Genomic DNA, 13,601 nt, shown 5'->3' on the forward strand with positions numbered 1-13,601 from the left:
ACAGCCATATGGTGTCGGTAGGTCCCGAACCAATGATCTCCGATTCTATCGTTCGGGTGCTCTGCCGTTGTTTACGGCATCGGCTGTTCAACCTTCTACTTTCTTCGGTGATGATGTTGCGTGCGATCTATCCTTGAGAGTGTTCCCTCACGCCTCTCTCCACGATAACGACGTCATAGGGAGCGGGAAAGGGGTATCCCAAACATTTCGCCCTCCCTGTAAGACCTTGTCCTACGTGACACTCGAGGAATCACAGGACGTTCCATGCCCGCCACACCCGCGGCTACAGCGGAGGCGGGCTCTGGCGAACTCTCAAGAATAGGTCACACGCAAAATAATTACTTAAGAAAGGATAATATTGAACGGCTGCCCACGGAGCACAGTGTTAGGACGTCGGACTCGGTATTCGGAGGTCGTCGGTTCGCATCCCACCCGAGGCAAGTGGCTGTTTCTCTTGTACTTCCTAATCACTGTTTGGAGGCTAACAGCGTTAGAACATGGCAGTAAGAGTGTTATGTCGTTTCTATTAAGTATATCCGCGCGTAAAATGGGAGAGTTTGCTTCCAATTGGCGAAATTTACTTCAACGCTCAAAATTGGGGAAATTGATTTAGAAATCGATTATAGTCCTAATTTTGCTATTCATTAAAATGACTCGCTTCTTCACTTGCGCAGATTGCAAAGTTTCTCCCGAGTCCACCGCGAAAAGACCCAAATTCAAACAGGATCTCTCTCGTTCCTGGACTCTTCCTGCTGACGTTTGTAGCAAGTGTGGCGCTACTAGCCCTGTTCATAAACTACATAACGGGAAGAGACCATAATACCTGCTCCACGGTCGCCTGCACAGCCTTCGCAGAGCTTTTGAAGTCATCTATAAATGACTCGATCTCCCCTTGCGACAACATTGGTTTATTCGTCTGCCACGGCTGGCGTCGCAAGCATCTGTACTCAGTTCAGCAAGAACACTTCGACTCCGCGCTGGCAACCATGTTACACTTCACTGAGTCCGTCAAGATTCCGCCGGTGGGCCAGAACGGGCTGCAACAGGTGGCCGCATACTACCGTAGCTGCCACCAGCTCTATACGACCGATCGCAGTGACGCGCCACTCGTGAGGGCTTGGCTCACCGAGGCCGGTGTCGTGTGGCCTGAACGCCCCGCCAATCCTAACGTACTCAGCACACTCGCATATCTAGCCCTCAACCTCAGCTTCTCTAGTATCATCGACATCGAAGTAGCCAGGACGAGTAGAGGACGTGCCACTGTCTTGCTCAAGCCTGCACTAAGTTTCTATTATTTGACCGGCAAACACATTTCCAGATCAGAACTGCTCAGGATATTTCACATCCTATTAGACACATTTCCGCCAAAGGACGCGGACACCAAGCATCCATTCGTAACGTTCCAAGACATCCTGCGTGCTGAAGTTATGATCGGGGACTTAACCAGGTCACTTGCTCGTTCCCACCAGCAGGTGGTTCTGGGAGACAGGTTACTTCGGAGCACTATTGAGTGGAACTCAACCATTGCCCGATTCCAACGAACTGGCAATGATGTCTCATTTCGCAGCTGGTACCCACATTTCGTGGAAACCTTTGTGCGCCTGTGGAAAGACAACGGAGAGGATGAGACGCACCTCCTGCTTTCGTGGCACGCAATGTGGTTCTCTGCCTACTTCGCGCGTGGCCGATTTCGGATTCTGAGTGGCATAGAGCACGCTCATAAGCAAGAGTACCAGGGCACGCTGTGCTTGGAGCCACTGTACCTCTCCCTGGGCGACGTGCTGTTCACGTCGTACAGTGCCCTCGTTTTCCCCCCTCGTGTGCGCCGTGACGTGAAGGAGTTGGTGCTTTCAATACGCGAGGCATTCACGCGTTCCTTGAACGACGACCCAAGGTTTGTTGTCATCGCAAGCAGGCTAGCCGGCTGGGCCTCTGTCAAGCATATCTTCTCGTTGCTGGATTACGCCGAGGTGGAGAGAAACCTGGCCCATGGTCCTATCCCAGGGTTGCCCGACTTCGGCGATGTGTTCGCTCTCAATTGGCGCACGGCTATGCAGGCATATCGGCAGTACGACCAGCCTCCAAAGCGTGTGCTTCTATCCGGTACACTTTTCCGTGCACGCCTCTTTCAGATCAACGCCGAGAACCACGACTTTATACTCGTTCCCGTCGCGCTCACCTACCCAATGTACGACTTGGAAACTACAGCCTCCATTAAATACGGTGGGCTGGGCAGCCACGTGGCGCTTGCCTCGGCTCGTATCGTTCTGGGCTTGTACGAACGTGAGGGCGGCGACGTGCCAGCGGAATCCCGCCAAGTCATCACTACCTTTCGTCAGTGCTTAGAGGGCAAGCTCGCGCACGAGAATTCACGCTCCGGTCATCGGGTGGTCGACGAACTGCTGGCTCTGATTTTCCTCCTCGACGCCTACTCCCGATCCGACAACGATGCGAAGTTCAAGCTAGAGGCTTTACCTGCATTTTCACCTAAGCAGGTGTTCTTCCTTACCTGGTGCTTTATGCGCTGTACTGGATCTGAGTCGACGCCTATCGACGCGGACCCGTGTTCGCCAGTGCTGCGTCATGTGAAGGCATTTGCGGAGGCTTTCGAGTGCGCCGAGGGTACAGGGCTCAACCCGGCTCGCCGATGCGAGCTCTTCCCACATCTGTCCGCAGGGACAATTGAGGGACGTACGCAATACACCGAAGCTTGATAAATTATTCTCTTTATTCTGTTGTGGTAAACGCTTCCGGAGATTCTACTTCTCAGCGAACGTTTATTTTCGAATCATCTTTTAATTCCTTGCTACAGCCCTTTCGCTCGAACTCTAACTTTCTCTATATCCTTTCTCCAAGTATTTTTGTCCTCAATATAGAACGTTCATACTGGAGTGCGGTGCCATTTGTGAAACAAAGCTTTATTATCCCTGAGCCGTATTACTTAGGAAAAGGTCGCCTGTTAGCGCTCAGGACTTCTAGGCTTGTATCCTATCAAACGTTTTTTCATCGGAATCTGTGATACACTGATGACGTTTGTGAAACGAAGACACAAGGTACCGTCTTTGTTGGCTTTTTTGTGTGCGTAAGGTATTACATGTTATATTCTGCTTGAAACGGGTACTAGCGACGTCTTAAAGAAGTACCCAGATTACCGCTTTGTTTCGCACTGGGGTATGTAACCTGAACAAAAGAAATGTGCACTTTAAAACCTTTCGAAGATGAGTCTCACATTTGTGTTAGCCGCATTTCGCATCTTACACATGATGAAAAACGCAGCTGAACAAGTGATAATGCACAGAAGTGAGAGAGAGAGAGTGAGTGAGATAGAGACACGCACACACAAAGACCATGCTGCACTGACTAATTTACATATCGGCCTCCTCTTCTTTCTTCACTACTTCCACGCACACTTAACTTTGTCCTTCCCTGTCCCTCCCAGTAATCTAAGAATTCCTTCCCCTTCAATAAGGAAACTGAGGCGTACTAACGGATTGTTCATGGACAACAGATATCTCCCAGTCTTCAAAAATATTCCTTTTCAACTTGTCCTTGTTCCTTCTCAACAAAAACTCCTCATTTTTCGCTCTTTCAAATCGTGGTCACAAATTGAAAACCGTGTGTTGTGATCTCATTTTACCGTTGCCCTTTTCAAGTTCTTGGATACCTAAGGCGCTTACCGATTCATTAGCAGGTGACTTGGAAGGCCTGAACATGATATTTTTTCCTGATTTTAACAGACCGTGAAGGGGTTCTTGAGGCACCGCACACCTTCAATGTTACCTTTCTCCTTTCTCTAGATTGTACGAATCTTAAGATTTCTCCGGTGCGGAAAGAACATTTATATAAAGAAAAGGGAAGATCACTTGCAGCATTTGAGAGACTTGACTGCCATTATAATCATGATGTGAAGGGTCGTGTTGGTGAAAATCAGGTCATTTACTGGATGCTACGCATGCTTTATTTTGCTAAAAAATGTGCGGGTCAAACGCAAAAGCAGCACCATAAGGGATTTCTTAACGCAATTCATTAGTTTATTGCCGACAAGAAATTTCTGTGATTTTTCATGCTATTGCTAAAAGAAATATTCATTAAAAAAAGGTTCCGTTTTAGATTTCGGGTGGAAGTTGGGCCCCTTTTACGACGTCAAGACTTTAGCGCCAGCTGTGGCGGGAGATCTCTGGTTGTGTTTTGTTGCATTATTCTCTGCTGCTCACGCCTTTGAAAGCTAATGGAAAACCCCGAATGTTATCATTCTGCATCGCTGTATTCTCAATCTTGCTTCGATATAAAGAATATGTATTGGTGAGAGAATGCGACAGTATTGCGAAATTACCTTAAACCATATGTCGTCGCCTTTATGACAATAGTTGCTTCGATACCATACAATCAGTAACATTATTCTTGTGCGTGAAATATTGCTAACGTGTTTTTACTCTGATCATGTCTAAAATTGGTTCCCAACTACGCACACGAGACCACGAAACTCGTCAAAATAAAATTCTCGGGCGCACTTTGGACCACTAAAGAGCGTTGAGGCTAAAACCTTTATATGCCCCGTGCTATAGTGCCTGGAATATTCTAGGCACTATACCCGTGCGCCGACTATACTGGCGCTCATGAAAGCCACCTAGCGGTCGTTTTGAAAAGTCTTTCCAGGACACGAGTTGCGGCTACTCTGCATCGCTGCAAGGATGGGCGATGTTCGCGGGGGTGAATTTTTTTTCATTTTTTCATTTTCTGCCAAATGTTTTTATGGTTAGCTGTAGCATAATGTTAAGGTTGGCCTTTGTGTTGAGGCGAAAATATTGATGACGCTACAGCCATCTAGGAGAAGCTAATGTGTACACGCCAGGTGCCTCCTACAAGCAAGCGCTAATGACTGCATTTCTGAACCCTGCTTCTCTGTGGGTATGCTGCATCGACTGATCAATTCTTTTAACGGAATGATCACTATTTTGTTTTGATTTACCCTGCTTTTGCTTGCAAGCTCTTTTAATAATAATAATAATAATAATAATAATAATAATAATAATAATAATAATAATAATAATAATAATAATAATAATAATAATAATAATAATAATAATAATAATAATAATAATAATAATAATAATAATAATAATAATAATAATAATAATTGTTTCCCAGGAAAGGAAAGACGCAGTATCTGTCACACTTGTTGTGTGGACACCTGAACCGCGCCGTAAGGGAAGGCAGGAAGTTGGGAGTGAAAGCGGATAGAGAGAAAGGGGTGCCGTAGTGGAGGGCTCTGGAGTAAGTTTGACCACCTGGGGATCTTTAATGTGCACTGACATCGCACAGCGGCGGAGGCGACGGTTGTTGTTGTGGCTGTTGGGTCGGAGGTAATCTGTACGCAGTGACTGCATACCTCAAGCCTCAAGATGCGACATGCAGAGGAGTCATTCCTGTCGACTTGGAAACCACGGAAGACGAAATCATGCAAGCCATTTACTCTCCACAAGCTGCGGTCATCGGCGTTCGCCGCCTTGGGAAAACAGTCATGGTACCCCTCACATTTGACGGGCACAAATTATCCCGACACATCTTCTACCAGCAAGCGACCCCGGTCCGGCTATACAAGAAAACCACACCGACGTGCCTGAAATGCGGCCAGGTAGGCCATCGCCAAGACGTCTGTCCTCATCCGGACGCGTCATGCTGCCCCTCCTGTGGTGTTCAGAACCCATCTTCTGGCCATGAGTGTACAGTTACCTGTTTCACCTGCGGAGGCGATCACCTCACCAACTCAAACAGATGCAAACTTAAATATCGGACACCAACCCCCCGAGGTCCGCGATCTGGCACCGATCAAACCAGCACCCGCTCATCCAAGGACAGACAACGATTGCAGCACCATGAGCCACATAAACATCAGCGCCTGCGGTCGTCCAGCGGAGGCTCTGCAAACTCCCGGCGTTCCAGCACTTCACCCGCGCGGCGAGGCGGCAGTCAAAGAGAAGACAAGCGAGACGGCTCCGCACAAAAGGTGAGCTGGGCTAAGGTAGCCATTACTTCCCCTCAGTTGTTGGCACAAACCAAAATGCAAGATAAGCTCAACACGCTCGAAGCCGAAAACCGCCGGTTAAAACAGCTCCTATCTCAACCCCAAAACAACACATCACCCACGCAAACCAACCCCCTACTCTCCACTGATACTAGCGCCACTCCACTCGCACCCAACCCCCCTACCATCCGATCTGAAGCCACAGGGGAACCCGAGCAGTATACCGAAATTAAAACGTGGGTAACCCAGGCTATAGATAACCTAAGGACAGAACTTTTTCAAAGTATGCGGCAGATGATTCAGGAGGCTATGCAACCAGTCGTGCCACAGATGAGGGAAGAAATTAAGCTCTTACTAGAACCTGTGTTTCAAAACCAACGAGTTCACGACGCTAAGATAGCGCGCCTACAACAACAGGTGGCGGAACTCATGCGGTCTGCCTCCCCACGATTGAAAGGCTTCCGTCGCCGACACGCTATCGTGGACGAAGACTTGGAATCCTGCCTCGAACCCACCCTCGAACCTATGCGTCCCATTTCCGAAGAATCTTCTCCACCTGTACCATGCCTACCACCCGGACAGCAACCACCCACAACTTAAGCGTCCTACAATGGAACTGCCGCAGCTTCCGCCGTAAGAGAGCCTCACTCCAACAATACATTGATTCTCTCCCAAACCAACCAGATTTCATCGCTTTACAGGAGGTTAACAACTCCGCAAAACTCATTAATTACTCCACACACCAACGCACTCCAGCAACTTGCATTATGGTTCACAAGGATTATACTGCACTTGCTTTAGGTCTAGAAGAAGATGATGTAGTGTACGACTTTGTACAAATCCTACCTAGACACCGCAACGGTACGGGCACCTACATTCTCAACATTTACAGTAAACCCACCCAAATTGCCTTCCCTTGCGCCAGGGTGTTCACAAAGGCACTCACTGTCGCCCAAAAAGCTCCGCTCCTTATTTTGGGCGATTTCAATGCGCAACACCCATCCTGGGGCTACCCGAAAGCAAACAAGAAAGGCCACATCTTAGCAGACACCATATCAAACCTCATGCTTACCATGCTGAACGACCCGACCCACCCTACTCGACTTGGAAACAGTGTCACGCGTGACACCAGCCCCGATCTCACACTAACCCACGGCGGTAAAGCTTGCCTATGGAAAAACACACTGGAAACTTTAGGCAGTGACCATTATCTTGCAAGCAAAACGCATCGACATATGCGCGGTACTGCCAAAATCACTGATTGGACCACGTTTCGAAAAGAGCAAGCTGACCTTGATCACCCAGATATCACTGATTACGCTTCCTGAGCATCGGACCTTAGGCACCTGTCCTCTAAGTACACCCGAACCCTGAAAACATCTTTAGACCGTCCTGCTATTGACTCCCATCTCCTGGACCTGTGGGACGCCCGCAGAGGCCTGGTGAAACATTGGTGGCGCACAGAACGCTCAAACGCCGCATCGCAACCCTAACGCAAGCTGCAGAGGACTATGCATGGAACCTTGCTCAATCAAATTGGCTGACAAGATGTGATTCCCTGAGTGGTAACCTTAGCTCGAAACAAACTTGGAGCTTACTCAGATGCCTCATTGACCCCAACAACTCCAAAAGCGACCAACGCAAGAACCTTGCTAGGGCTCTACATGGTTACCGCGGCTCCAATAGAGATCTCGTACAAACCATCAAACAAAAGTACTTCTGCACCACAGTCGACACGGACCCCCTCCCTCCCTATAATGGGCAGCCAAACGAGAAACTAGATGCGGAATTCACCGTCAACGAAATACAGGCCGCCATCCTAGCCATGCGCAGAGGCACAGCTCCTGGGAAAGACAAGATCACGGTGGGACTCCTCGCCAATCTCCACGACGCAGCCCTCACGCAGCTCGCGAATTACATTAACAACTGTTGGCGCATGGGCCGGCTGCCAAACGAGTGGAAGACTGCGGAGGTGCACTTCATCCCCAAACCGGGCAAACCCATAAATATTAACAATCTACGGCCCATCTCTCTCACCTCCTGCGTAGGGAAAGTTATGGAGAAGGTGGTACACATCAGGCTCACCCGATATCTTGAAGAAAACGACTTGTACCCACACACCATATTCGGATTCCGGCCTGGCCTATCCACCCAAAATATACTCCTCCAGCTTAAGGAAGAAGTCATAAACCCCCCTAACAAGCCTTTCTTCAGGACAATTCTCGCTCTTGACCTCAAAGGGGCGTTTGATAACGTAAAGCACCACTCTATTTTGGAAAATATGAGCCACATCAATTGTGGTGCAAGGACCTATGCATATGTTAAAGATTTTCTTCACGGTCGTACCGTCTACGCCGACCTCGGTCTGGCAGAACCTAGCCAAATACAGCTAGGCACACGCGGCACGCCACAGGGTGCTGTTCTTACTTTACCCTTACTTTTCAATATTGCTTTAATCAAACTCCCAGCCCAGCTAAATCAGGTATCGCATCTACGGTACGCCTTCTACGCGGATGACATCACTATTTGGACCACGGCCTATTCTACCGCGGAAATCGAAGACCGCCTTCAAGAGGCCGTAACCATCGTGCAAGCCTACGCCGCTAACTGCGGCCTTACTTGCTCCCCCGAAAAGTCGGAGTTGCTGGTACTACACAGCTCCCGCCAACGCAGACCCACTGTTGAAGTCAACCTCAATGGAAACCCAATACCACAGAAGGACACCATCAGGGTTCTAGGGCTTTACATCAACGACAAGGGTAGAAATGTGTACGCCCTCACTCGGCTCAAAAACACCAGTCTGCAGGTTGCGCGTATGATATAGCCAGGGTCACTACCAACGACAGGGGTATGCTCGAACAAGACACCCTGCGCCTGGTTAAAGCATTCATCATTAATAGAATTGTGTATTCGACACCGTATCTGCACCTCAAAACGGGAGACTATAAGCAAATCGACTTCATTATACGAAACGCAGTTAAAAAGGCGCTGGGCCTGCCCCAAAGCACTTCCACAGAACGTCTTTTGCAATTAGGGGTGCACAATACAGCCGAAGAACTCCTTGCCGCCCAACGCGCCACCCAGATAAATCGACTAGCAGCAAGCCGCATGGGCCAGACCGTTCTTATGGACCTTAACCTGACTAGCCTGCAAGGTCTCGTACAAAAACAGGCTATACCGCCCGGGTGGTCAGACTCGCTCATAGCCAATCCCCTACCCCGCAATATGCATCCTCTGTTCCACCAAGGGCGCCGGAAGGCGCGGTCCAAATACATCCAGGAAAAGTACGGGACGGACACTGAATCCTACTACGTAGACGCAGCAAAGTCAGAAGCGGGGTACACGGTAGCGGTTGTGATTCACCAACAACAACTGGTTGATGCCCTCACCATCTGCGATGACAATATAGAAATGGCGGAGGAGGTGGCCATTGCTTTAGCCGCCACGCATACCACCTGCGCCTATATAATAACAGACTCTATGGCTGCCTACCGCAACTACATCAAAGGGCGAATATGTCCCCAGGCTGCCAGAATATTGAAAAGTTATGGACACCCCGAACAAGACAAATGCCTCGTCTGGACACCGGGACATCAAGGCGTGGAAGGGAACGAGTGCGCCCATGCCGCTGCCCGAGCTCTCCTCCCCCGGGGCTCGACCCCTCCATCCTCCACACCGCCCTATCCCGGCCCTCTGGCGACGTATGCGGAGAGGTTACAGCACTGCAGACTCTCTCGCAGAAAATATCCACCCCCAGCCAAGGGGCTCTCCGAAGCGGAGGAACTTAGATGGCGACGCCTACAGACAGGTACATATAACACACCAGCCCGTTTAAACACAATACACCCCGGGTTCTGCGACCCCAAATGCAAATATTGCGGGGAAAAGGCAGGCCTGCACCACATGGTGTGGACCTGCCCACACATTCCTCCAGATGATCCGAATGCAGTGCCAACAATTGAGGGGTGGGAGGCTGTCCTATGCAGCTCTGGACTAGAGGCCCAACGGGCCCTCGTGACACGTGCGCGGGTAGCAGCGGCAGCCGCTGGAGTCCCGGACTAGGGACCCCACCTACACATCCCCCTCCCTTAAATATACTTAATAAAGTTTTTCACTCACTCACTCACTGGCTGTAGGAAGAAGGAAAAGAAAATGCACACACAGGCCTGCTAATGGCTCTGTAGCTGAGGCACCTCCGCTGCCTCGTGCGGACAGAAGAGAAAATAGGGAAGAAAGAAAAAGAAGAGGGGAGAGAAAGACGCGCGCCGCAAGAACAGCCGTCGTCCACCACAGAGGCAGTGGCGGGGGCAATGACGGCCTACAACAGATAAACATTGGTGCCATGCTAGCCCCCGCCGCAAGCGGCGTTGACCTACCTGTCCCAGCGCCATCAGGGCCAGGATCAGCCAACTTGGCGGAGGCGACGGAGGGGGGCTGCTCCTGGCCCTGATGGGGCTGGGACAGGTAGGTCACCGCCACTTGCGGCGGAGGCTAGCCTGCTACCGAATTTTCATTCAGACAGCTACAGACGGGCTCACTCCCCAGTCCGTCGCTGATGCATAGAATGTATCCCGAGACGCACCCGACAGACAAATGCAGTCTGCCGAACGGAGACGGCCGGCTTCGTAGACATGCTGTGGAATTGTACCAAGTACCAGGAAGAAGCTAAGTCTGGGAGGATCCCGCCGCGACTGGAAGCAGCCGCAGGGAGCGACAATCAAGAGGAGCAACTCTGGGCCGTCCAACAGGTCATCAAGGCGCTGGCCCGGCAGGGAACCAGCGAGCCGGTCACGGCGAGCCGGGACCCAGGCCGCGCGGCCGGTGCCCAGACGACGACGTAGGCCCCGTCCGGAGCGCGCGCGTGCGAGCGCGCGTTCTACTGCAGGCCCCGAATAAACATTTTACCAATCCAAATATCTGTTGTAGGCCGGCATTGCACCCGCCACGACTGTTGTGGAGCGCGTCTTTCTCTCCCTCTTCTTTTTTCTTTATTTTCTCTTCTGTCCGCACGAGGCAGTGGAGGTGGCTCAGCTACAGAGCCAGTAGTAGACCAGGGCATTTTTAGAGCGCAGCTCTTTGGTGCCCGTTCCCGGGTTAAATTGGTTCACAGGAAGGGAAAGGCGCAGTAACTGTCACACTTGCTCTGTGGACACCCGAACCGCGCCGTAAGGGAAGGGAGGAAGGTGGGAATGAAAGTGGAAATAGAGAAAGAGGAGCCGTAGTGGAGGGCTACGGAGTAATTTCGACCACCTGGGGATCTTTAACGTGCGCTGACATCGCACAGCACACGACGCCTCTTCGTTTCGCCTCCATCGAAACGCAGCCGCCGCGGTCGGGTTCGAACCCGGGAACTCCGGCACAGTAGTCGGGCGTCTTACCACTGCACCACCCCGGCGGGGCCCCGTTCCCGGGTATCGTATCGTCGTCGGCCGCGTTGGCCTCGTAACCAGCGCCGCCCCATTTCATCCCCCAAGGTCGAGCCGGCGCTTCAGCAACCGAAGCCTCGCAGGAAGAGGGGAAATGAAAACTGAGTCAGTTTTGAGTGGGGTCTGAGTTGAACATAGGATTTTCGTGTTGGGAGACAGACACACGCTCATAGGTTGCGAAGACTCACTGTTTCAGGCTGAATAAAGGTAGATTTACCTCGCGGAAATCACGTCCTCATGGGCACCAAGCATAATTCTATGAAAAGAATAGATCATCTTTTTTTTTTTCACTCTTCCGTGATGTGGTACTTTTTGCCTTTTATGCTGCTGTTGTTAGGCTGACCTGTAAGTGGCGCTGTACTTCTCTTTTGGGCATCTTGCAGCATTTCTCTTGCCTAGCCATTTCGGAAATAATATAACCTGGTGCAGTGAGAGACGTCCTTTGCATCAGGCTAGGCTCTCTAGCATTATTATTTTTCTTCTTTTTTCTCTAGGCTGTCTATACAAACCTATACATTTGTTTCTATTTCTCTCTTCCTTGTGTTTGGTTTATCGGCACTTTCTCTCATTTTTTATTTTTTTTTTTGTTTAATTCTTCTGCTCCAGAAAAGCTACGTCGACTTTGCTTACTCAACCTACCGGGTTTAACTAAAGCTAAACCCCAGCTAATTTTTTGATAAGGTGTGTCGTGAACTGTTACTTTTACAAACTACAGCTATTGAGTATGGACCACCAACTTCTTACTTGGATTTAATATTGTCTTACTAACCCTTCTCAGTAAGTGTCAGCCAATAACCAAAACTCTCACTCAAACCCTGTTCATTCCGGCGTGCCACAAGCATAGAGACTCTATGGCCACAAAGCTCCATCCTTGGTCCTCTTCTTTTTCTAATTTGCATTAACGATTTGCCTTCCCCCTTTTCTCACATGTCCATTTATTTGCTGACGATTGTGTACTTTTTCGTGCAACAACATGCAGCGGCGATGTAACCACCCTTCAATATTATCTGAATGCATTTAATCATAGTGTAAAACATGGGTCATGGAATACAGCCTCAATAAATGTAAATCCCTTTGCGTATCCAGAACATGCAGCAGAAACTCTCACTTAAGTCTTAAGTAATGTTCTCTTAGAACCGGTACACTCGTACAACAACCTTGGTGTACACATCATTTTCCCTTCTTACTTGGTCTTCACACATCGTATATATATAGGTAACAAAGGCAATCATATCCATGGTTACATCCGCCGCTATTTTACCAAGGTGCCTTCTTCCCTCAAACTTCTGCTATACATTCGACATAGCCGCAGCGAAAAAAACACAATCACAGAAGGAAGACACGTACACAAGGACCAACGCTGCACTCACAACTGGTTTATTTCCGAGAAGAACGCGAAAAATATTGCTTAGTACGCGCATGCGCGCAACAGGTATAACGAGAGAGATAGATAGAGATAGAGATAGATAGAGAAAAAAAAATATATATATATAAAAATAAAAACAAAAAAACACATGTGCCAATGCCAAACGAAAACGAAGCTTGCACAGGAGAATACATTTCATCTGGCGCAGAAAAGCTCGTATTCAGACTTGTGCAAAACGATAGAAGCCACACTTATACAGTTGCCCCCCTTTTTTCTTATATAATACGACTCTAGCAGCTCACGTGCTGTTTCATTACTGCTTTTGCCTAGAATCTTTGCACTATCGAAAAGCGGCTTACAATGCATGCATGCCCTGCAGTGCTCAACCAGGTGCGCATTCTCATTATTCTTTAAATTTAGGGCATGCTCCCTTAGCCGGTCGTTGACACAACGCCCAGTTTGGCCGACATAGGCTTTTCCACACGAGAGCGGGATCTCGTAAACCACTCCCGAATTACAGTGCACGTATGGCCTGGCATGCTTTTTCTCGCAGCCATTTCTTCTGGTTTCAGTGCCCGAGATACGAGGGCATAAGCGGGCCAGCTTCACCGGAGCTGAGAATACCAGAGGCACCCCGAACCTGCTCGCAACTTTCTTCAGATTGTGCGACACTTTATGCACGTAGGGGGCAACTTCCGCCCATTCGGCCCATTCAAAGATAATAAAAAGAAGTATTGTGAATTTGTGCCTAGAATCAGCGCTAGAGAAATCGTGCGAACATGAG

This window comes from Amblyomma maculatum, chromosome 6 (genome assembly GCF_055883805.1).
Source record: "Amblyomma maculatum isolate TAMU_Amacu chromosome 6, ASM5588380v1, whole genome shotgun sequence".
Lineage (NCBI taxonomy): Eukaryota > Metazoa > Arthropoda > Arachnida > Ixodida > Ixodidae > Amblyomma > Amblyomma maculatum.